Raw genomic sequence first — 27,188 nt, forward strand, 5'->3', positions numbered from 1 at the left:
ATTTAATAAATGTATGGAAGAGGGTAAGGTACCTAGGGATTGGCAGAGAGCATGCATAGTTCCTTTGTATAAAGGCAAAGGGGATAAAAGAGAGTGCAAAAATTATAGGGGGATAAGTCTGTTGAGTGTACCTGGTAAAGTGTATGGTAGAGTTATAATTGAAAGAATTAAGAGTAAGACGGAGAATAGGATAGCAGATGAACAAGGAGGCTTTAGGAAAGGTAGGGGGTGTGTGGACCAGGTGTTTACAGTGAAACATATAAGTGAACAGTATTTAGATAAGGCTAAAGAGGTCTTTGTGGCATTTATGGATTTGGAAAAGGCGTATGACAGGGTGGATAGGGGGGCAATGTGGCAGATGTTGAAAGTGTATGGTGTAGGAGGTAGGTTACTGAAAGCAGTGAAGAGTTTTTACGAGGATAGTGAGGCTCAAGTTAGAGTATGTAGGAAAGAGGGAAATTTTTTCCCAGTAAAAGTAGGCCTTAGACAAGGATGTGTGATGTCACCGTGGTTGTTTAATATATTTATAGATGGGGTTGTAAGAGAAGTAAATGCGAGGGTCTTGGCAAGAGGCGTGGAGTTAAAAGATAAAGAATCACACACAAAGTGGGAGTTGTCACAGCTGCTCTTTGCTGATGACACTGTGCTCTTGGGAGATTCTGAAGAGAAGTTGCAGAGATTGGTGGATGAATTTGGTAGGGTGTGCAAAAGAAGAAAATTAAAGGTGAATACAGGAAAGAGTAAGGTTATGAGGATAACAAAAAGATTAGGTGATGAAAGATTGAATATCAGATTGGAGGGAGAGAGTATGGAGGAGGTGAACGTATTCAGATATTTGGGAGTGGACGTGTCAGCGGATGGGTCTATGAAAGATGAGGTGAATCATAGAATTGATGAGGGATAAAGAGTGAGTGGTGCACTTAGGAGTCTGTGGAGACAAAGAACTTTGTCCTTGGAGGCAAAGAGGGGAATGTATGAGAGTATAGTTTTACCAACGCTCTTATATGGGTGTGAAGCGTGGGTGATGAATGTTGTAGCAAGGAGAAGGCTGGAGGCAGTGGAGATGTCATGTCTGAGGGCAATGTGTGGTGTGAATATAATGCAGAGAATTCGTAGTTTGGAAGTTAGGAGGAGGTGCGGGATTACCAAAACTGTTGTCCAGAGGGCTGAGGAAGGGTTGTTGAGGTGGTTCGGACATGTAGAGAGAATGGAGCGAAACCGAAACAGAATAACTTCAAGAGTGTATCAGTCTGTAGTGGAAGGAAGGCGGGGTAGGGGTCGGCCTAGGAAAGGTTGGAGGGAGGGGGTAAAGGAGGTTTTGTGTGCGAGGGGCTTGGACTTCCAGCAGGCATGCGTGAGCGTGTTTGATAGGAGTGAATGGAGACAAATGATTTTTAATACTTGACGTGCTGTTGGAGTGTGAGCAAAGTAACATTTATGAAGGGATTCAGGGAAACCGGCAGGCCGGACTTGAGTCCTGGAGATGGGAAGTACAGTGCCTGCACTCTGAAGGAGAAGTGTTAATGTTGCAGTTTAAAAACTGTAGTATAAAGCACCCTTCTGGCAAGACAGTGATGGAGTGAATGATGGTGAAAGTTTTTCTTTTTCGGGCCACCCTGCCTTGGTGGGAATCGGCCAGTGTGATAATAAAAAAAAAAAAAAAAAAAAAAAATGTAAAACTGTAGTTTTTCTTTAACAAATGTATTTTTTTTTGTGAATATTTTTGTGAGTCTGGAAGAAATTAATTGGATTTACATTATTTCTTATGGGAAATATTACTTCTACTTTAGGCTGTTTCAACTTTAGCTCTAGCTCCTGGAACAGAATACGGCCGAACCTCAAGGTACCATTGTACAAAAGAAGTTCCTTGTAAAGGGGTTAGTGATGGGTCTCAGTATCAAGCAATCTCCAAGACTACATATTTTGTCTATAAATTTGTACTTTATTGTGTGCCCCGTAGTACAAGGTAGAAGTGCAGCAGCACTTGGAAGAGGAAAGAGAGGAAAGTGAAAGAAGTTCACAGTTTAGGGGTTAGCTAGTGTGTTCCTGTATGTTTATTCTTGGTGCCTCTAATGGCAGCTTTATCCATCCTTAAACTGTCCAAATGAAGATCTACAGTTTCACAGCCAGCGCTCCAAATATTTTGAAAAAAAAAAAATTAAAGAGGGCAATTTTATTTTCTGTGTGTTATAAGACTAAAAAAAAATTTTTAGGACCAGTACTTACCAAGAAATAAGACCGTGAAGTTGGAGTTGGATGCTCACCTGACAGCAACATGGAGTCCTGCTGCTTGCAGAAGTGTTGCCAATATACAGTGGACCCGCGGTTAACACCTCCATCAGATAGCAACAAATTCGGATAACACCTCTCTTTGGTGCAAAAAAATTGGCTCGGATAACACCTTGAAACTCGGTTAGAACTATTCGTCCCAAACGTGTCGGCATGGCTCCCTGATTGGGCCACTCACCCTGTGTACCAGCCACTGTGCCATTGTTTACAAGTCACTGTGGATGGTTCCACATGTAATTGCGATACATTTTGCATTATTCCATTGTTTTTAGTGCTTGTAACTGCTAAATAAGCCAGCAAGGGCCCAAAGAAAGCTTCTAGTGCCAGCCCTTTGGTAAAGAGGGTGAGAAACACTATAGAATTCAAGAAAAAGTTGGTAGAAAGATACGTAAGTGGTGGTGGTAGAGGGTGGTAGAGATGGTGGTACACCAGCCAGGGTACTTCCCCACATACCAGCCAGGGTACTTCCCCACATACCAGCCAGGGTACTTCCCCACATACCAGCCAGGGTACTTCCTCACACATCAGCCAAGGTACTTCCCCACATACCAGCCAGGGTACTTCCCCTCATACCAGCCAGGGTACTTCCCCACACATCAGCCAGGGTACTTCCCCACACACTAGCCAGGGTACTTCCCCACACACCAGCCAGGGTACTTCCCCACATACCAGCCAGGGTACTTCCCCACATACCAGCCAGGGTACTTCACCATGCACATGATTTGATTTGAGTGGGACTTTCACATGAGCAAATAGAATTATCAAAGCTTATTGCTTGGGAAGCATTGAAAATTGGGTTGGGCAAATATGATTCTGTTAATGGGATGGTTTGTAAAGGACCTGACTAGTATGGGCCAACAGGCCTGTTACAGCGTTCCTGCTTTCTTATGTGCAAACATTTATGGATGAACATCACCCTGACACAGCTGTTGCAGGCCGTGCTGGCAACACTTACAATGACAATGTTGTGTCCCGTTTTAGGGAAATTTTAAAGAGACGCCAGAAACAGAGCTCTCTGGACAGATATTTAGTGCCACAGGTGTGCAGTGACACTCAAGCTGTTCCTAGTGGCATTAAAAAACAAGAAAGGGAAGTAACCCAAGAAAAGGACTTGATACCAGAAGTCTTTATGGAAGGGGATTTCCCTTCCAAACCATAGTACACCTATCCTCTCCCCTCCTCCCATCTCATTGCTCATTAATAAGTCTTCAGTAAAGGTAAGTGTCATTTTAGTATTCTTTATTCTGCATGTCTCATTGTTTTCTGTGTAGGGAAATGTATATTTCATGTTAAAAAATTTTGTTTAATACTTTTGGGTGTCTGGAACAGATTAATTGTATTTCCATTATTTTTTAGAGGGAAAATTAATTCGGATAATGGCAGATTCAGTTGAAGACAAGCTCTGTGGAACGGATTAAAGGTGTTAACTGAGGGTCCACTGTACCTCTTTCTCATTTTTATTTTAATTTATATAATTTTTTTGTTCTGATAATTACAATTTATAATAGTTCTTGTGATTTCATAGCCAATCTTTGTTCTGACACTAATAATAAGAACTGAAATAATACTCAAATAGTCACAAACACACTGACAGGTGAACATTTTCACCTGCCTTGGTCATTTAATGTTATCTAGAAATATATACAAAGTATTTGTAAGTCTCAGCAATGTATTACACATGCTGCAGTATATATGAAAGTCCTTGAAGCATGGTGTTTACGACGAGTGTCAATAAACTGCTGACAGGGTAAGTAGTGGAGTGACACGATGATAGTGCACTGGTGCAGGGAACCCTGACTTTATTTGTTTTCACTGTTACACACAAAAATGTCTCTGTCCATGTATCTGCCTGTCTATCTGTCTGTCTAGCTCTTCTTATCTGTCTTTGTGTCTGCATGTGTGTGAGTTTTTCCATCTGCTTGTCTCTGTCTCAGGGAGCTGCTTGTAAACCTGTTGGTTTACGAGCTGCTCCCTGAATCCTTAGCAAGTGAAAATGTGTATTACTTGAGTCATGCATATTGTGCCTCATATCTACAAGCACTGTACACCACTCTGCCTAGAATTTTTGGCTTATCATAGCTAATTTACACTATGTATAATAACTGTATTTATGTGTATCTATGGGAGACAGATGTAGACAGAGACAGAGATATAGACAGAGAAATAGACAGAGACAGATAGATACAGACAGAGAGACAGCCAAAATCAGTCAGTCAGCTAGCCAGCCAGCCAGCCAGCCAACCTGCCAAATACATATTAAACATGTTCCAGAGTCGTTTCTCTTTACTTAGGGCATAGGTTATTGGACATTCTGGCAGGATGACACTACCAGTGGTAACAGAAATGAAAAAATGTTGCACAAAAGTTGCACATGGGTTATTATCAAGGTTTCTGGTATTTCCTCAATCACTTGTGGCCACATCCATCTCAGAGCCACTAAACTCTGGGTCAACATCACTTTCCTCTTAAACGTGGAGTGTTAATATGACATGACATCAGTGAATCCCTGGTGTTTGCCACGCTATTTGCTCTAACTGGTGTTCAATTGAACTGGTGCTCCTATAAGGTACTAAGTGGTCCCAGATTTTTTTTAATACTGCGCACATTGAGTGTTAACCCTTTCAGGGTCCTGAGGAAAAAATTCATGGGGTGCCCCAGTGTCCAAGAAATTTTGAAAAAAAAAAAAAAAAAAATTCTTACAGAATTAAACATAATATTTTTGTGAAGGTAAGGGTACTACTGCCCCTGCTAACAGAGGTAAGGGTACTACTGCCCCTGCTAACAGAGGTAAGGGTACTACTGCCCCTGCTAACAGAGGTAAGGGTACTACTGCCCCTGCTAACAGAGGTAAGGATACTGCTGCCCCTGCTAACAGAGGTAAGGGTACTACTGCCCCTGCTAACAGAGGTAAGGGTACTACTGCCCCTGCTAACAGAGGTAAGGGTACTACTGCCCCTGCTAACAGAGGTAAGCGCATTCTTGTGGTTGGTGACTCTCAGGTAAGATATATTGACCGTGCTTTTTGTAATAGGAATAAGAAGATGAGAGATAGAGTGTGCTTCCCTGGAGCTGGTGTTGGGGACATAGTTAACAGGCTGGATAATATCATGTCAGGTAATGGGAACAAGCCCATTATCTGTCTCAGTGCTGGTGGAAATGATATTGGGAAGGGTAGGAGAGAAAAGCTGCTAGGTAAGTACAGGTCAGCTATAGATTTCATTAAGTCTAAGGGAGGGGTCCCAATCATATGTAGCATCTTGCCTAGAAGGGGAGTAGGAAATGAATGGTTGTCTAGGGCAATTGGTGTAAATTGCTGGCTAGACAGATACTGCAAGGAACTTGCAATCCCATTCATTGACAACTGGAACAACTTTTATGGCAAACATGATATGTATGCAAGGGATGGGGTACATCTCTCTGGGGCTGGGGTGGTAGCACTTGCAAACTCAATTGAGAAGGCCATTGGTGAAATGCCTATGATTTTAAACTGATAGAAGATAGAGGTATGGGTGTGTGTGGGAAACAAGCAGGTTGCAACACTAGGGTTGGAAACAGTATATGTATAAAAGGCATTCAGCATGAAGTTATAAATAAAGACAATAGATCATGTCAGCAAACAAAGGGGGACAGCAGCGGACAGCAAGGGACTAGCTCCCTTAAGGTTTACTATACTAATAGCAGGAGTGTAAGAAATAAGATAGATGAGCTAAGATTAATTGTAAGTGCAGGAAACAGATATTATTGCTATAACAGAGACCTGGCTCAATCTGAAAGATAGAGAGATGCCCTCTGAATGTCACATACAAGGCTATAAATTATTCCACACTGACAGGGTCAATAGGAAGGGTGGTGGAGTAGCGATGTATGTCAGAGACAATTTAAATTGTTGTGTTAGACAAGATATAAAAGTAGAAGCGTCAGCCACTGAATCTGTTTGGTTACAGCTTCTCGAGGGCCGAGAAAAACTAATTTTGGGTGTGATTTACAGGCCCCAAATCTTGATAGGGAGTGCAGTAAACTTCTATGGGACGAAATTCGTAAGGCATCTACATACGAAAATGTTGTGCTAATGGGAGATTTCAACTATAGACAGATTGACTGGAGCAATTTGACAGGAAATTTAGAGTCAGGTGACTTTCTTGATACGATCCAGGATTGTTTTTTTAAAACAGTTTGTGACAGAGCCAACTAGGGGAAATAACCTCCTTGACTTGGTTCTTGCCAGTAGGGAAACATTAATTAATAATCTTGAGGTTAATGATGAGCTTGGGGAAAGTGATCACAAATCACTCAGTTTTAATATATCATGGAATTCCCCTAATAATGGCAATCAAGTCTCCGTCCCTGACTTTCGCTTGGCTGATTTCATAGGACTGAAAAATTACTTAGGTGGGCTGAACTGGAATGACCTGACTAAGGGTCAGGTAGGTGGTGATTGTTGCCAATATGATGCTTTCCAGGGCATAGTTCTAGCTGCTCAGTCAAATTATGTTCCAAATAGGGAAATCAGATCAAACAAAAATGATCCTAAATGGATGAACAATAGATTAAAATATCTGATTGGTCAAAAGAGAGGCATATATAGGCAAATCAAAAGAGGAGAGAGGCAATTAAGAAGTCGATATATTCAGTTAAAGAGAGAAATAAAAAAGGGAATTAGAAAAGCAAAAAGAGATTACGAGGTTAAAGTTGCAAGAGAATCGAAGACTAACCCAAAATGATTCTTTCAGGTTTACAGAAGTAAGATCAGGAACAAGATAGGCCCACTCAAAAGTTCCTCGGGTCAGCTCACTGACAGTGATAAGGAAATGTGTAGAATTTTTAACACATACTTCCTCTCAGTTTTTACATAGGAGGATACCAGCGATATTCCAGAAATGATAAATTATGTAGAACAGGACGATAATAAACTGTGCACGATTAGGGTCACAAGTGACATGGTCCTTAGGCAAATAGATAAATTAAAACCTAACAAATCCCCAGGCCCTGATGAACTGTATGCAAGGGTTCTAAAGGAATGTAAAGAGGAGCTTAGCAAACCTTTGGCTAATCTTTTCAACATATCACTACAAACTGGCATAGTGCCAAATAAGTGGAAAATGGCAAATGTGATACCTATTTTTAAAGCAGGTGACAGGTCCTTAGCTTCGAACTATAGACCAATAAGCCTAACCTCCATAGTGGGAAAATTTATGGAATCAATAATTGCCAAGGCAGTTCATAGCCACCTTGAAAAGCATAAATTAATCAACGAATCTCAGCATGGTTTTACAAAGGGGCGTTCCTGCCTTACGAATTTATTAACTTTTTTCACTAAGGTATTTGAGGAGGTAGATCATGGTAATGAATATGATATTGTGTATATGGACTTCAGTAAGGCTTTTGACAGGGTCCCACATCAGAGACTATTGAGGAAAATTAAGGCACATGGAATAGGAGGAGAAATTTTTTCCTGGATAGAGGCATGGTTGACATATAAGCAGCAGAGAGTTTGCATAAATGGGGAGAAATCAGAGTGGAGAAGCGTCACGAGCGGTGTTCCACAGGGGTCAGTGTTGGGCCCCCTGCTGTTCACAATCTACATAAACGACATAGATGAGGGCATAAAGAGCGACATCGGCAAGTTTGCCGATGACACCAAAATAGGCCGTCGAATTCATTCTGACGAGGACATTCGAGCACTCCAGGAAGATTTGAATAGACTGATGCAGTGGCCGGAGAAGTGGCAGATGCAGTTTAATATAGACAAATGCAAAGTTCTAAATGTTGGACAGGACAATAACCATGCCACATATAAACTAAATAATGTAGATCTTAATATTATGGATTGCGAAAAAGATTTAGGGGTTCTGGTTAGCAGTAATCTGAAACCAAGACAACAGTGCATAAGTGTTCACAATAAAGCTAATAGAATCCTTGGCTTCATCAAGAAGCATAAATAATAGGAGTCCTCAGGTTGTTCTTCAACTCTATACATCCTTGGTTAGGCCTCATTTAGATTATGCTGCACAGTTTTGGTCACCGTATTACAGAATGGATATAAATGCTCTGGAAAATGTACAAAGGAGGATGACAAAGTTGATCCCATGTATCAGAAACCTTCCCTATGAGGATAGACTAAGGGCCCTGAATCTGCACTCTCTAGAAAGACATAGAATTAGGGGGGATATGATTGAGGTGTATAAATGGAAGACAGGAATAAATAAAGGGGATGTAAATAGTGTGCTGAAAATATCTAGCCTAGACAGGACTCGCAGCAATGGTTTTAAGTTGGAAAAATTCAGATTCAGGAAGGATATAGGAAAGTACTGGTTTGGTAATAGAGTTGTGGATGAGTGGAACAAACTCCCAAGTACAGTTATAGAGGCCAGAACGTTGTGTAGCTTTAAAAATAGGTTGGTTAAATACATGAGTGGATGTGGGTGGGTGTGAGTTGGACCTGATAGCTTGTGCTACCAGGTCGGTTGCCGTGTTCCTCCCTTAAGTCAATGTGACCTGACCTGACTAGGTTGGGTGCATTGGCTTAAGCCGGTAGGAGACTTGGACCTGCCTCACATGGGCCAGTAGGCCTTCTGCAGTGTTCCTTCGTTCTTATGTTCTTCTTGATAAAGACTGTGTACAAAACAAAGAGCTGTTTGTTTCCCAGAGATTTAGCATACAAAACATGGTCGTAAATCTAGTGGTTATATATCGAGCAGGTCGTAAGTCGGATGGTAGGTGCATATACAGTATTGGTTTCACAGGCCACAAATGTTACTAGAAAAAGTAAAAAAATTAGAAAAGAAAAGAAAAAAAAAGTATAAAAAACATAAAATATAGAAATGCGATTTTGTGGAAGTAGCTGATGTTGCCACCACCCAGTCATTTTGGCTCAACTTCCTGCCTCTATATCTCAGTACATATTGATCAGAATTTTTTTTTGTTTTATTACCTTCACAAAAATATTATGTTTAATTCTGTAAGAATTTTTTTTTTCTTTTTTTTCAAAATTTCTTGGACACTGGGGCACCCCATGAATTTTTTCCTCAGGACCCTGAAAGGGTTAACACTCAATGTGTGCAGTATTAAAAAAATCTGGGACCACTTACCTTCACTGGCCACTGAAGTACATTCATCCTGAAGAACAGAGAAGTGATTTCCTACCTTCAGATCTTCACTCTTAACTTTCCTTACTCTGATGCGCCTCCCATTACTGTGAACCACTCGCCACTTGTAGCAGGTGCTGGACTGCACCTCACTGCTGGTAGCCGTTGCTACCTCCCCACCTACAGCCTCCTCACAGCGAGAGACAGACTGCACCTCACTGCTAGAAGCCTCATTCCCCACAACTCCAGCCACCTCACACTCTCTCCCAGACCCATTGAGGTGGACCTTCAGCCTCCTAATCTCCTCCTGGAGAAGCAAGACCTCCTCCTTCAACTCTCCAACCTCAATTTTTAAAACACTGCAGAAGCAAGCCATGCTTTGTAACTGTCCACGCTAATCCCCAAAGCAGCTCAGGGTCTGTGACCTCACGTGACGACTGACCACGTATACGTATCAATGGACAATAAAGCAGACTATAAACAGATGGGGTTTTAGGTGCCCTTATCAAACACAAACAACAACTATAAAGCAGAAACGTAGGGCGATAAGCTTGTCCTAATACTAATATACAAGTACAGTTAGAAATAGAAATACAAATAGCCAGATCTTCACTTTAAGGAGGTTATTAGTAGAATATTCAAGGGATTACTTGTAGAATTATAGTAATCAACCATTGAAATCACATTATGAAATTCTGTGTAGTCTGCAGTAAATCAAACAAACAGGCTTCCACATGGATTACATGCCACTTTTGTGAAAATTGGTGTCACGCCCCTTGTGCAGATACCCAAGAATTATCTACAAGCAGTATTAAATCAGGGAAGTGTTTTTGGGTATGCCCAAATGAGATCAATCTGTGGACTAAAATCACAATGTTATTAAAAGAGGAAAACATCAAAGCAGCCTTCATAGAAAACCTCAAAGCATTCTTTAACAGATAGGTAAAAACAAGTCTGGGCTCAACAGTATCGCCCTTGGTGTGGATGCTGTTCTGGCTGACAGTAACTGTTTCACTGGAGGTGCTGGCCATACCTTACCTTTGATATACATTTGAAGAATTTTGAGAGTATATCTACTCTCTGAGCCCAGCCATGGGCCAGGCTAATCTGGTGCTTGCCTGGTCAACCAGGCTGTTGCTGCTGGAGGCCTGCTGCCCCATATATTCATCACAGCCTGGTTTATCTGGCACCTGGTGAAGATACTTGTCTAGTTTCCTCTTGAAGGCTTCAAAGCTTGTTCCAGCAGTGTTTATGATATCTTCTGGTAAGATGTTGAAAAGTTTGGGACCCCGGATGTTGATACAGTGTTCCTTTATTGTCCCCACCATATCACTGCTCCTCAATGGGTTTATTTTAAATTTCCTCCCATATCTCTCACTCCAGTATGTTGCTATGGCAGTGTGCAGATTAGGGACCAAGCCCTCAAGTACCTTCCACGAATATATTACCATGTACCTCTCTCTCCTCCGCTCCAATGAGAAAATGCTCAAAACTTGCAGGCGTTCCCAGTAGTTTAGGTCCTTTACTGGCTCAATGTGAGCTGTAAATGATCTCTGTATTTGTTCCAGCTCCGATATTTCTCCTGCCCTGAACGGGGCCATCAGCATGGAGCAATATTCTAAGTGAGGGAGCTCTAGCGATTTGAAGAGTGTCACCATTGGCATTATTTCCCTTGTTTTGAAAATTCTCAATACCCACCCAGTCATTTTCCTGGCTGTCATGATCTTTGTCTTGTTATGGTCTTTAAAAGAAAGGTCGGCTGACATAATTATTCCTAGGACTTTTACGTGTTCCTTATGTTCTATTTGGTGACCCTCTTGAGTTTTGTATATAGTGCTCCTTTTGAGTTCTTCATTCTTACCATACCTAAGCAGCTGGAACTTATCACCATCGAACGCATGTTGATTTCCACTGCCCACTGGAAAACCCTGTGTATGTCTTCCTGTACTTTTTCAGTGTCCTCTACCATACTGACTTTCATGCTTATTTTAGTGTCATCTGCAAATGATGATATAAAAGTGTGCCTGATGTTTTTGTCTATGTCTGCTATGAGGATGAGGAACAGCAGGGGTGCCAGTGCCTTGGGGCACTGAGCTTTTGACCTCGCTGATGCTGGATCTTGCCCTGTTCACTACTACTTTTTGTGTTCTGTGTGTTAGGGAACCGAAAATCCACCTGCCTACCTTCCCCATAATGCCCATGGCCTTCATTTTGTGTGCTATCACTCCATGATTGCATTTGTCAAACGCCTTCGCAAAATCTGTGTAAATTACATCTGCGTTTTGGACATCTTCCAGTGTCTCAGTAATTCTGTCATAATGGTTCAGCAGCTGTGACAGACATGATTGTCCTGCTCTAAAACCATGCTGGTTCGGTTTATGTTGGTTGTGCTGCTCCATGAAATTTGTAACCTGCCGTCTCATCACTCTTTCGAAGATTTTCATGATGTGAGAGGTTAGGGCTATCAGTCTGTAATTTTTAGTTAGTGCACTACTACCTCCCTTCTGCAAAGTAGCTATGTCTGCACTCTTTAAGGCCTCCAGTATTTCACCTAGATCTAAGCTCTTTCTCCAAAGAATACTGAGGGCTTGTGCTAGTGGTACTTTGCATTTCTTGAATCTGGTCCAGATGCTGAGTGAGTGGGCATGTTTTCCATTTCTTTTTCGATATCTATGTGATTTGTACTAATGTCAGTTAGTTGGTCTATGTGGCCTTCTGGAGTGAACAATATTTCTGCATTTTCTACCTTGCTGTCATTTAGTGGGTTGCTAAACACCGACTCATACTGTTCTTTTAAGATTTCACTCATTTCCTGTTCGTTGTCTGTATACAAGTCTCCTCTCAGTAGTGGTCCAATTCTACAGGTAGTTCTTAGCTTGGATTTTGCATAGGAATAGTAATATTTTGGGTTTCTTGCAATGTCCTGCATGGCCTTTTGTTCCCTTTGTACTTCTTCTGTGAGGTATGACATCCTAAGTTTTTGCTCTAATTAAGTGATCTCTCTGCTAAGTCTATCTTTCCTCTGTTGTAGCATATTTGTGTTTTTAAGCAGTTCAGTAACCCGTTGTCTTCTTCTGTACCATCTCCTATGCGCTCCCTATATATCTGATCTTCTTCTGGGGTTCCAGTACTGGCTTCGCATTTGTTTGCTTATTTGGCCTTGATGGACTGATGCCTGATTTGGTATGCCCCATTTTACTGCCCACCTGTCCTCTCTGTACCATTCCCCCTGTTTGTCTCTAACTTTTTTTTGATCTTTTGTCTTTTTGTCTAAAAAAGAATGCTGTTCAATTTCACTTTCTCTGCTAACTCTGTAGTGCCACATTCCTTTTACATGATGGTCTGGGCAGCTCAGGTCATAACACTCTCTGGACTGCATTGAAGCTTTACACATTACTGGATGGAAGTACCTGCACTCTTTGTTGAAACGACACTTTCCCTTCCTCAACATGTTCGCACATTTTCTGGTGTGTTTATTCCAACAATCTCTGCCATATAGGCATATACCTTTAGCATAGTAACTGCAAATGTTCTGACTACCTATATTTATTGATTCTGTGTCGTTCCTAGGTTCTGCCACCTGATCTGAGTTCTCTTGTTCACTTTCTTCTAGGCTAATTTCTTCCCTTTGCTCGTTTTCGTTTGTTCCTGCTCTAGTTTTCTCATCCTCCCTTTCCCTTTCTGCTATGTTATGTATCCCTGTTTCCTTATTTTCCGACTTGCTCTGTATGACGTTTTCTACTCTTACTCTTACTTTCACTCCTTGGCTTTCACCTCTATTTGCATTTTCCTCTTTTTCTTGTTCCTTTTCCCCTGTTTTCCACTCTTTGTATAACTCTGGCAAGCTCCTTAGAAACTTACGCTTTCTAGGTTTTCACTTTTCAGTACCTCTCTTATTCTTAACCAGCTGTCCCTTTCACTGGGGCAAATCCAGAAATGGCTTTCTTGTTTTTGGTCATTTGTCATGGTTGCATGAAGCTTTGTACATGATATATGTGATGTTTTATTGCATATTTCACAATCAATGCCCCTCATGTTTCTCCCAAAGATTTTTTAACATATACAACAGCCTTTATACCTGTCTATGATTACTTTTAACCCTTTGGGGCTCGCCAGGCCCTCTCAGAGACTTGTTCTCAGGGTCGCCAAAACTTCAAAAAAAAAAAAAAAAAAATCTTATGAAAAGATAGAGAATATTTTCCCGATTATAATGACACCAAAAGTATGAAATTTGATGGAAAACTTACGGAATTATGCTCTCGTGAAGTTAGCGGTTTCGACAATGTTTATGCATTGGCGATTTTGCCCACTTTGAGCCCTATTTTTGGCCACTTCCAATGTACTAGTCGACAAAAATCATAACTATTTTGCTAGAATTTCGTTTTTTCTATCGAATGAGTACAACAAACCACCCATTTACTGATTTCAACTATCCAACAAAGTGGTCAGAATTTAGCAATTTTACCAATTTCACACAAATTTCAAAAGATGCCAATTTCCGAATAGGATCCAGAATAAACAAAAAAGACATTCCTGGCACTAAAATAACAAGTTCTCTGTTCGTCAGTCACATCCCCGGCCCCTCTTATATTTCTTTGGCTTTCCACTTTGAATTTTTATTCTTACAAAAAATAGAAGATTTACTGTTATGCAGACTACTGCATTAGTGTAGAAATGGTATAAATAATATCAGCACACTTGTGAAAGAATATTACACTCACCAGTTGATGTGTATTGGACGCTTGGCATGATTTGTTTACTTTTGAACTTTGGTAAAAATCGAACATTTCTGCTACTTTGAGCTCAATTTCAAGGTATTTTTCATTGTAAAACCAGTCCATATCATCTCAATTTCTGTAATATATCTTCCATTCTATAAAATGAGACCAAGCGAACTAGAATACAACAATAAATACTATACGAAAATACAGTGCAAAGTCGCTGTTTTATTCCAAAAACACAAAGTTTTTTTTTCTCATTACGCACTGTGTGCTGCAGAATTTTTTTTTATACTGCGCACACTGACCACATAGACCCATTCTTTCATATGTAGGCCTACCAGCTTTCTCTCACTAGATTTGAGGGCACTAGAATTTATGCATACTAGTACATCAAAAACTCTGGGGAGTAAGCTGTACTAATACGGCCGAAACCCCCAAAGGGTTAAACAGGTGTATGTGGTGGATGGTGTATTTATTATGTGTGGCTGGTGGTTGGGTGGCTGGTAGGTGGGGTGGGTGGGCTGGGCAGTGGGTATCCTTGGGTAGAGGGTAGGGACAATAGGAGGAGTGGGCAGTGCAGTGAGGTGGTAAGCTGGGAGAAAGGGGTCTGTGGAAAGAAGGCGAGGGTACAAGGAGGGGGGATGGGGGGTGGGATTGTTGGAAGGGTGGTGTAGGATCCAGGGAATGGGGTGGGGGCACGAAGCGGGGACTGGGAGGTGGGGTGCGGGTAGTCAGAAACTGTAAGGCTGGAGGTGCTGTCCTGGTAGACAGTAAATGTGGGGCTGGAAGTGCTGTCCTGGTAGACAGTAACGTGCTGTCCTGGTAGACAGTAAATGTAAACTGGAAGTGCTGTCCTGGTAGACAGTAACAGTGAGGCTGGAGGTGCTGTCCTGGTAGACAGTAACTGTACGCATGAGGGAATGCATATAAATTGCCTCAAGGGGGACAGGAGTTGTAGTGGGGAAACAAGTGTAGTCAAGGACAAGATGAAACCAATATTACAAACTAGTAATACCACAGGAGATAGCAAACATGGGGACTCCACTAGTAATAGTGAGGATATATTACCAGAAACAACTGGTGAGAGCTCCATTGTTAGTACTAGTGAGGATAGGAATGAGACAGGAAAACATGCACCAACAGGAAATAGTCACAAAAATCCTTGGCAAACGGAAACCAAACCTGTGCACATATTATGCACTTTGGTATCTGCAGGCATGGGAAATCTGGAAAAACAGATGGGACGTGCAATTATGACCACTCTAGAAAATGCCGTGCCCATATTACAACACGAAAATGCAAACTCACTTCCTGTAATTTTTTTCACCCTGAAATGTGTCCCTCTTCAGTAAAGGAAAGACAGCGCTATAAGTTAAATTGCCAGGCACACCATCTAAAGGGGACAAAAAGATACAAAAGAACCAGACCATGGGAAAACCTGGGTAGCCACAGCCACTCAAGAGGGAGAAGGAAGGAAAAACAACTGGCAGGAAATGGCAGAAATCGTACACCAAATCCAGTCATTTCTGGAGTGGAACCACTGTCGATGGCCTCCACACCAAACCAACAAATACAGATATTAGTGCCAGAAAAAAAAGTTCCCCCCAGTACCACTAATAAAACCAGTCCGATAACATTCTTCTTTGCAAATATAAAAGGTCTAAACCCAGCAACGAACAACAAAATACCTTTCATCCGTGGACTGCTTGCAGAGGCAAATGCAATATTCATGGCTTTCACAGAGACCCACATGAAGGATCATATGGACAACGAAATATGGATCCCAGGTTAGAACCTATACAGATGCGACAGAGTGAATTGGAAGAAGAGGGGATAGGCCTGTATATCGCAGAGTCACTTAATTCCACAGAACTGGGTTCTCCAGGGTGGATGACACTACCCTAGGTTATCCAGGGTGGAAAACACAACCCTGAGTTATCCAAGGTGGATAACATTATCCTGGGCTATCCTGGGTGGATAACACTCACTACCCTAGGTTATCCTGGGTGGATAACACTACCATGGGTTATCCAGGGTGGATAACACTGCCATGGGTTATCCTGGGTGGATAACACTACCCTAGGTTATACTGGGTAGATAACACTACCCAGGGTTATCCAGGGTGGAAAACACTATCCTGGGTTTTCCTGGGTAGATAACATTCATTACAGTAGGTAATCCTGGGAGGGTAACACTACCCTGGGTGGGTAACACTGTCCTGTGTTATCCTAGGTGGATAACACCCACTACCCTAGGTTATCCTGGGTAGATAACAAAACCCTGGGTTATCCTGGGTGGATAACATTACCTGGGGTTATACTGGTTGGATAACACTACCCTGGATTATCCTCGGTGGATAGCACTACCCTGTTATCCTGGGTGGATAACACTATCCTGGGTTATCCTGGGTGGAAAACACTATCCTGGGTTAGCGAGGATGTATAACACTACCCTGGGTGGATAACTCTATCCTCAGTGGATAATGTTTCCCTGGGTTATCCAGGGTAGATAACACTACCCTGGGTTTTTCTGGTTGGATAACACTACCCTGGGTTATTCTGGCTGCATAACACTACCCTAGGATATCCTGGGTGGATATAACTACCCTCAGTTATCTAGAATGGATAACACTCACTACCCTAGGTTATCCTGGGTGGATAACACTACCCAGGGTTATCCAGGGTGAATAACATTAACCTGGGTTAGCCAGGATGGAAAACACTATCCAGGGTGTATAACAAAATCCTGGGTTTTCCTGGGTGGATAACACTATCATCGATTATCCTGGGAGGATAACACTCATTACCCTAGGTTATCCTGGGTAGATAATACTACCCTGGTATATACAGGATGGATAACACTACCCTGGGTTATCCTGGGTGGAAAACTCACTACCCTAAGTTATCCTGGGTGGATAACACTACCCTGGGTGTTTTGCACTCACTACCCTAGGTTATCCTGGTTGGATAACACTACCCTGGGTTATCCTGGGTGGATAAAACTACCCTAGGTTATACTGGGTGGATAACACTACCCAGGGTTATCCAGGGTGGAAAACACTATCCTGGGTTTTCCTTGGTAGATAACGTTCACTACAGTAGGTAATCCTGAGAGGATAACACTACCCTGGGTGGGTAACATTGTCCTGGGTTATCCTAGGTGGATAACACTCACTACCCTAGGTTATCCTGGGTAGATAACACAGCCCTGGGTTATCCAGGGTTGATAACACTATCTTGGGTGGATAACATTACACATGGTTATCCTGGGTGGATAACACTACACAAGGTTATCCTGGTTGGATAACACTACCCTGGATTATCCTGGGTGGATAACACTACCTTGTGTTATCCTGGGTGGATAACACTATCCTGGGTTATCCTGGGTGGAAAACACTATCCTGGGTTAGCCAGGGTGCATAACACTATCCTGGGTGGATAACTCTATCCTCAGTGGATAACGTTTCCCTGGGTTATCCTGGGTGGATAACACTACCCTGGGTTTTTCTGGTTGGATAACACTACCCTGGGTTATTCTGGGTGCATAACACTACCCTAGGTTATCCTGGGTGGATATCACTACCCAGGGTTATCCAGGGTGAATAACATTAACCTGGGTTAGCCAGGATGGAAAACACTATCCATGGTGGACAACACTATCCTGGGTTTTCCTGGGTGGATAACATTTCCTGGGTTACCCTGGGTGGATAACACTATCAGTGATTATCCTAGGAGTATAACACTCATTACCCTAGGTTATCCTGGGTGGATAATACTACCCTGGTATATACAGGATGGATAACACTACCCTGGGTTATCCTGGGTGGAAAACTCATTATCCTAAGTTATCCTGGGTGGATAACACTCTCCTGGGTGTTTCACACTCACTATCCTAGGTTATCCAGGGAGGATAACACTACTCTGGGTTATCCAGGGTGCATAACACTACACTAGGTTACATTGGGTGGATAAAACAACCCAGCATTATCCAGGGTTAATAACACTATCATGGGTTATCCTTGGTGGATTATACTTACTACCCTTGGTAATCATGGGTGGATAACACTACCCTGTGTTATCCTGGGCAGATAACACTGTCCTGGGTTTTCCTTGGTGGATAACACTATCCTGGGTGGATAACACTATCCTGGGTGGATAACACTATCCTGGGTTATTCTGGGTGGATAACATCACCCTGGGTTATCCTGGGTGGATGACACTCACTTCCCTAGGTTACCCTGGGTGGTTAACACTACCCTGAGTCATCCTGGGTGGATAACACTCGCTACCCTAGGTTTTCATATGTGGATAATGCTACCCTGGGTTCCCATGGGTGGATAACACTTCCCTGGGTTACCCTGGGAGGATAAGACTCACTAATCTAGGTTATACTGGGTGGATAACACTACCAAGGGTTATCCAGGGTGGATAACACTAATGTGGGTCATCCTGGGTGGATAACACTATCCTGGGTTAGCCAGGGTGGATAACACTATCCTGGGTTATCCTGTGTGGATAACACTAACCTGGGTTAGCCAGGGTGGATAGCACTATCTTAGGTTACCCAGAGTGGATGGCATGATCCTGGGATATCCTGGGTGAATAAAACTATCCTGGGTTAGCCAGGCTGGATAATACTATCCTGTTTTATCCTAGGTTGACAACACTATCCTTGGTTAGCCAGGGTGGATAACACTACACTGGGTTATCCTGGGAGTATAGCATTACCGTGTGATATCCTGGGTGGATAACAATACACTGGGTGGATAACACAAGCCTGAGTGGATAATAGTACCCTTGGTTTTCCTGGTTAGATATCACTACTCTGTTTAATCTTGGGTGGATAACACTGCCCTGGGTTATCCTGGGTGGATAACATTCACTACCCTAGGTTATCATGGGTGGACAATACTACCCAGGGTTATCCTGGGTGGATAACTCTATCCAAGGTGGATAACTCTCCTGGGTGGATAACACTACACTGGGTTATACTGGGTGGATAAAACTCATTCCCTAGGTTACCCTGGGTGGATATCACTACCCAGTGTTATCCTTGGTGAATAACACTTTCGTGGTTTAGCCAGGGTTGATAACATTATTCTGCTTTATCGTGGGTAGATAACACTATCCTGGGTTATCCTGGGTGGATAACGTTGCCCTGGGTTATTGTGGTTTATCATGGTTGGATAACACTACCCTGGTTATGCTGGATGGATAACACTCACTACCCTAGGTTATGACTCACGAAATCCTAATGACACGATTGCAAACAAACCATACCACGGGCGGGGTTGAACCCACGGTCAGAGAGTCTCAAAACTCCAGACCATTGCGTTAGCCACTGGACCAGCTAGCTACAATAAGATTCATCCAACTAGGTATATTTCTACACCATAGGAAGGTTAGCATAGGCACCACTGTGACCTAGAGTTCGTCACGGCCACGCTAGCTGGAGATTCGTCTGTAAAAACTTGCATTTGTGGTCACAGTGGTGTCTATGCTAACCTTCCTATGGTGTAGAAATATACCTAGTTGGACGAATCTTATTGTGGCTAGCTGGTCCAGTGGCTAACGCGACGGTCTGGAGTTTTGAGACTCTCTGACCGCGGGTTCAATCCCGCTGGTGGTATGGTTTGTTTGCAATTGTGTCATTACGATTTCGTGAGTCATGTTGACGGCAGTGAAGGGACTTGAGCTAGAGTTCATCACGGCCACACTAGCTGGAGATTTGTCTGTAAAAACTTGCATTTGTGGTCACAGTGGTGCCTATGCTAACCTTCCTATAGTGTAGAAATATACCTAGTTGGAGGAATCTTATTGTGGCTAGCTGGTCCAGTGGTTAATGCGACGGTCTGGAGTTTTGAGACTCTCTGACCGTGGGTTCGATCCCGCCGGTGGTATGGTTTGTTTACCCTAGGTTATCCTGGGTGCATAACACTACCCTAGGTTATCCAGGGAGGATAACAATATCCTGGGTTGTCCTGGGTGGATAACACACACTACTGTAGGTTACCCTGGATGTACAGTGGACCCCCGGTTAACGATTTTAATCCATGCAAGAGGGGTAATTGTTATGCGAAATAATCGTTATGTGAATGAATTTTCCCCATAAGAAATAATGGAAATAAAATTAATCCGTGCAAGACACCCAAAAGTATGAAAAAAAAAAATTTACCACATGAAATATACATTTTCCCACACACAAAGAGAAGGATACATGCACAATAGTAGAGTAGTACATGCACAGTATATATTGTGCATGTACTAGTCTACTAAATGAAGAATAAATGACACTTACCTTTATTGAAGATGCAGCAATGACTGATGAGACACTGTGTCCTGGGAATGCCTTTTCCTCCTGAGTACTGTAGGTCCTGTTTGGCATTTTCTTCCAGAACAGGCCTTATCACACTGTGTATGCCACTACGATTCTTAAATCTCTCAAACCAACCTTTGCTGGCTTTAAATTCACCAATATGAGCACTAGTTCCAGGCATTTTTCCCTGTTCACCTGGGTGTTAGTCGACTTGTGTGGGTTGCATCCTGGGAGACAAGATTAAGGACCCCAATGGAAATAAGTTAGACAGTCTTCGATGACACTGACTTTTTTGGGTTATCCTGGGTGGCAAATCCTCTGGGGTTAATTGTTTCTTGGTATTCTCAATAAGCCACACCAACAACGGTGCTACAGCAGCAGCAGCAGCTGACAGTGCAGCAGCAGCAGCAGCTGACAGTGCAGCAGCAGCAGCAGCTGACAGTGCAGCAGCAGCAGCAGCTGTACCACCAATAGTAGCGATGGTTGATTGGGGTTTATTATACAACCTGCCTTCTGCAGTGTTCCTTCGTTCTTATGTTCTTATGTTCTTATTGCTGTAGGGTTGGCACTAGAAGCTTTCTTGGGGCCCATGGTCACTTATTTTCCAGAAAAAGCACCGAAAACACTGTAATAATACGAAATATTCCGATTGTATGCTTGGATGTTACCGCGGAGGCTGGCTGGTAAACAATGCCACCGGCGGAACATGTGAGCGCGTCTCGGAAGAAAATCGGTAAGCGGGTTTTTAAGCGGTATGTGAGGCAAAATTTTTGCAATTAAAGTAAGCGGTATGCAAAATAATCGCTATGTGATGCCATCGTTATGCGGGGGTCCACTGTATAACACTACCCTGGGTTATCCAGGGTGAATAACACTACCTTGTGTTATCCTGAGTGGATAACACTCACTAGTAAGGTGTTACCCCACAGTGGGTAGTGTTTTGTACCGATGGTCTGTTTCTCATCTCATAAGGAATGTAGTGAATATAGTGCATAATATACGGAATATATTCAGGGGTCGACCATCACCTGTGAAAAAAAAAATTGTCAGAGGTGACAGTGAAGTGAAAGCGATCATACAAGTGTTATAGCGATGAGAAAAGGATATAAATAGACAGTGACATAGTAAACTAAACTTATGGATAAGAGTTAATCCTTTTAATCCCGAGTGTAGTGTCAAACTATGGCTAACACCCAGCATCCTCAAATCCATAAATACAAAACACCTATATGAAAAACAGTACAGAATGGGTCACATAACCAGAGACCAAACAAAATGTTACTTGTCAATCATAACCAGCCTGATAAGAAGGGCTAAAAAATTGTATTATGAGAACAGATTATCCAACTTAAGAGGTGATATGAAAAAGACCTGGAAAACCCTATCAGAAATTCTAGGAACAAAAAAGATATCACGGAATAGTGAAATTGAATTAAGAAAACCAGATGAACCCAAACTCCCACCAACTGAAACAGCAAACAGACTCAATAATTTCTCCTCCACTATAGGAAAAAACCTTACCAATAAAATCCCAAGCTCAGATACCCCACCCAATGACTACCATACTTGCAATTACCCGAACAACTGTTCCTAGCTCCGACTAACCCTACTGAAGTCTCCCTTATTATCAACACACTAAAAAACAAGACAGGAGATTTAAATATCTTACCACCCTTTCTATACAAAAAAAGCGTCACAAGTGCTACAGGTCCGCCATCACAAATCCGGCAATCAGTTATTCGGTTCCTTCAGTTATTCGGCACTAATTTTGGCTAGCATAATTTCAAATTTCCAGGGTCGCCACACCAACCTGCTGGAACTGTTTGGTGGTACTACTTGCTGCATAAGTCATTCCAATTTCTTTTCCTCCATTTATTGTTTTAACCTGCTTACTTTTAGCCCTAGCCATGGTTCCAATGAATAAAAGAAATGCTTCTCTTATGTAAAGCACCTACACAGTACATTATCCATTAAAGATAAGGTGGCTTTGAAGCCACTGTCAGATGCCATGAGCTCAGTCTCATGAAGCAGGAGAATATGCTTATTATTACGCTAATATCAACACTACAGCTTATTTGCCTATCACAATTGATTTAATATGACATAAGAAACAATATAAATAACAAAAAACATGTTAAATACTCCAGAATGAATAATATTTGGCATAACACTGAGCAGTTCGACAGAGTTATGAAGAGGATATGGTAAACAAATACCATTCTCCTATCCCTGTCTTGGAGACTTATATTAGAGAAAACGGAGTATAGCACAGGGCTAACTATGATATACACTTGTACTCCACCATAAACATGAAACAAAAAAGTTATTTTCTCTCTATAGATTATCACACATAGCAGCATATGTGTAGAGAACCTAGGATAACCCCAAAAAAGTCAACGTGGCTTATTTTTAGTACCTGGCTTGGGTTAGCCATATATGATTTTTGGTAAATATTCGATTCCCAGCCAGGGTAGAAACATTAGGCGTGTTTCTTTACACCTGTTGTCTATGACTCAAGAAATCTTAATGACACGATTGCAAACAAACCGCGGGTTCAATCCCGGCCGGGGGTATGGTTTATGACCTGTTGTCTATGTTTACCCATCAATAAATGGGTACCTGGGTGTTAGCCGACTAGCGTGGGTGTTATCCTGGGACACTGACATAATTTTCTTGAAATACTCAGCATAACAAGTGCCTTTCTATACAGTAGTATGTCACTGATGTCAGCTAGGCCTGTATACCTTGTACATGTATGTGTAGTAAATAAAGATATTATTATTATTATTATTATATTATTTTCTCAGTTGTTTGTTGGGTTATTCAAACTTGGGCAATATATGATAGAAAGATACTTCTTCACGTACACCAAAAATGAAAGAAATCAGACCATAAATAGCAGAGTTCACTTCTCAGCCATTAGCGGCAGCTTAGCGGTATATTTTTGTATGGTTGTTATGGTTATATTCTCATTTTTTCGGTCTCATTTGATAGAATGGAAGATATATTACAGAAATAGATATGATTCTGATTGCTTTCATGATGAAAAGTACCTTGAAATTGCGCTCACAGTAGCGAAAATGTTCTATTCTTTAGCGAAGCTCAAGAGTAAACAAATGACGTCACCGTCCAATACCTGTCCGCCTGCCAGTCTAAATTCCAGTACGGAGTCAAGAATGGATTGACATAATTTATACAATTATTACAATAATGCAGCAGTCTGCTTAACAGTAAATCTTCTATTTTTTGTGAATAAAAATTCCAAATGGTAAGCAAGAGTAATATAAGAGGGGCCTGGAGACATGACTAATGAACAGAGAAAATTTTATTTTAGTGCGAGGAATGTCTGCATTGTTTATTCTGGATCCTATTTTGAAATTGGCATCTGTTGAAATTTGTGTGAAATCAGCCAAATTGCCAATTTCTGACCACTTTATTGGGTAGTTGAAATAAGTGAATGGGCGGTTTCTTGTACTCAGTTGACAGACTAGAAGTAAATAAGTTTATTCAGGTATACACAAATCCAGTTACATAGATTATCATACATAGCAGTGTATGTATAGAAAACCTGGGATAACCCAGAAAAGTCAGACAAAGTGACTTATTTCCAGTACCTGGCTTGGGCTTGCCATATGTGATTTTTGGTAAATATTTTTTTTTCTCGTTTGTTTGTTGGGCTATCTCATTGAAACTTGGGCAATGTATGATGGAAAGATGCTTCTTAACATGCAACAAAAAATAAAAGAGACAGACAATAAATAAGGGAGATCACTTCTTAGCCATTTGCCGCCTCTTTGCAGTATATTTTCGTAAGGTTTTTATGGTTGTATTCTCAATTTTTTTACTCATTTGATAGAATGGAAGATATATAACAGAGATAGACATGATTTTGACTGCTTTCATAACGAAAAGTACCTTGAAATTGAGCTCAAAGTAGCGGAGATGTTCGATTTTTGCCGATATTCAATGAACTGTGTAAGTCAAGTTGGTTAATTTTATTAAGTGTATTCTAACCTAACCACTCTGTAATTCGGCAAACTCAGTAATCCAGCACACTACAGGTCCCAATGATGCAGGATTTGTGATGGAGGACCTGTATCACCAATCATTGCAACACTCTTTAACAAATCCATTGAATTCTCTACCTTCCCTACAGTTCTCAAAATAGCAAGGGTCACCCCGATCCATAAAGGAGGAGACCAAACAGACTTGAATAACTATAGGCCAATATCCAACTTACACCTTCTCTCTAAAATCTTCAAAAAATTAATTCATAAGCGAATCTATTCCTACCTCATCTCCCACAACATACTCAACCCTTGTCAATTTGGGTTCAGGCCTAATAAAAATACTAATGATGCTATTATACACATGCTAGAACATATATACACTGCAAAAGAGAAAAAAGAAGTCCCACTGGGGATCTTCATTGACTTACGTAAATCTTTTGATACAGTTGACCATGACTTGCTCCATATAAAATTGTCGCACTATGGTATAAGAGGGCACTCCCTCAACTACGTAAAGTCATACCTCAGCAACAGAAGCCAATATGTGTACACAAATGGGGCAAACTCTTCTGCACAGCCAATTACAGTTGGTGTCCCACACGGAAGTGTCCTTGGCCCTCTTCTCTTTCTCATATATATAAATGACCTACCAAATGCATCGCAACTACTCAAACCCACACTATTTTCAGATGACACTACATACGTCTTCTCTCACCCGAGCCCAGTCATGCTAGCCAATACTGTGATTACCGAATTACAGAAAATATCTACCTCGATGAGAACTAACAAACCTACTCTAAACATTGACAAAACCTACTTCCTTCAGTTTGGTAACAGAGCTACAGATGTCCCTCTTAACATAATGATCAACGGATCATGTATCACAAAGCTCACAGAGGAAAAATTCTTAGGAATCCACCTTGATAATAGACTCAAATTTCAAACACATATACAACACATTTCCAAAAAAAATTCCAAGACCGTAGGCATACTATCGAAGATACGGTACTATGTTCCGCAGTCAGCCCTCCTGGCCCTATATCACTCACTTATTTACCCCTGTCTCACCTATGGAATTTGTGCATGGGGCTCTACAACAATAAACCATCTCAGACCACTAATTACCCAACAAAAGGCTGCAGTCAGAATGATAAAAAATTCCCACTACAGGCAGCACACTCCACCAATATTCAAAGCTCTAAACCAACTCACCATACAAAACGTCCATACTTATTACTGCACCTACTACATATATAGAACACTTAACTCAGATATAAACCCTCCCCTCAAACATCACCTTACCAACCTTAACAGAACACATGACCATAACACAAGGCACAGATCACTCTTTGATGTTCCTCATGTCCATCTCACACTATGCAAAAACTCAATGCACATAAAAGGCCCTAAAATCTGGAATTCGTTACCTGTGAATTTAAAAGAAACACTGTTTATAAATTCAAGTCTCTTCTCAAAAATCACTTACTCACCCACAACTAAATAAATACTGAATAATTGTATCTTATAACTCATGAAATCATAATGACATGATTGCAAACAAACCATACCACGGGCGGGATTGAACTCTCTGACCGCAGGTTCAATCCCGCGCATGGTATGGATTGTATCTCATAAATGTTTCTTATAATTGTATCTAATAAATGTTTAACCTGTGACCCAATCAAACTTTGTTATTTTTTAATTACATTACCTAACAGAATCCTCCATTCTACTGAATGCACAGCAACACAGTACATGACCATATGACCTGTCTTTGTAATACTCATTTGTGCTTAATTGTTATCTGTTTACAATAATGTTTTACCACTGAATATATCATTGCTAGTTAATCATAAGTTAACTTTAAGCCTGCCCATAATGCTCTGCATACAAGGGGCTTTGGTATGTTACACTTTAGCTACTGTATTCCTTTGTACTTCTCTGTATCATGTTCAAATTAATATATAAATAAGTAAATAAATAAATATGGTATAATTATATGAGAACAAGTGCGCAAGTGCCACCCGCACCCCACCCACCAGTCCCCGCCTCATGCCCCCACTCCATTCCCGGATCCTACACCACCCTTCCAACAATCACACCCCTCGGCCCCCCTCCTCATACCTTCACCTTCTTTCCATAGACCCAAGGATACCCACCGCCCAGCCCACCCCACCTACCAGCCACCCCACCACCAGCCGCACATAATAAATACACCATCCACCACATACACCTGTTTAAAAGTAATCATGGCCAGGAATAAAGGCTGTTGTATTTGTGAAAAAATCTTTGGGAGAAACATGAGGGGCATGGATTGTGAAATATGCGGTAAAACATCAAATATATCAAGTACAAAGCTTCATGCAACCATGACAAATGACCAAAAACAAGAAAGCAATTTCTAGATTTGTCCCAGTGAAAGGGACAGCTGGTTAAGAATAAGAGAGGTACTGAAAGTGAAAACCTAGAAAGTGTAAGGAAGTTTCTAAGGAGCTTGCCAGAGTTATACAAAGAGTGGAAAACAGGGGAAAAGGAAAAAGAATAGGAGGAAAATGCAAATGGAGGTGAAAACCAAGGAGTGAAAGTAAGAGTATAAAACGTCATACAGAGCAAGTCAGAAAATAAGGAAACAGGGATACATAACATAGCAGAAAGGGGAAGGGAGGATGAGAAAACTATAACGAGCAAAGGGAAGAAATTAGCCTAGAAGAAAGTGAACAAGAGAACTCAGATCAGGTGGCAGAACCTAAGAACGACATAGAATCAAT

The 27,188-nt window shown here is 41.5% G+C and overlaps 1 protein-coding gene across 2 annotated transcripts in view; it reads right to left on the minus strand.

Moving 5' to 3' along the window:
- The window catches only part of LOC128691812 (zinc finger protein 850-like), a 69,875-nt gene that overhangs the window by 25,230 nt on the left and 17,457 nt on the right, over positions 1–27,188 (minus strand). The window contains exon 1 of one of the 2 annotated variants that reach the window (XM_070101087.1): positions 21,319–21,342. The exons of the other annotated variant lie outside the window; for it this stretch is intronic. The gene's annotated coding sequence lies outside the window, so the exon portion shown is untranslated. Of the gene's footprint in view, positions 1–21,318; positions 21,343–27,188 lie in introns of those variants that run through there. 2 annotated transcript variants of the gene reach the window in all.

This window comes from Cherax quadricarinatus, chromosome 75 (genome assembly GCF_038502225.1).
Source record: "Cherax quadricarinatus isolate ZL_2023a chromosome 75, ASM3850222v1, whole genome shotgun sequence".
Taxonomy (NCBI): domain Eukaryota; kingdom Metazoa; phylum Arthropoda; class Malacostraca; order Decapoda; family Parastacidae; genus Cherax; species Cherax quadricarinatus.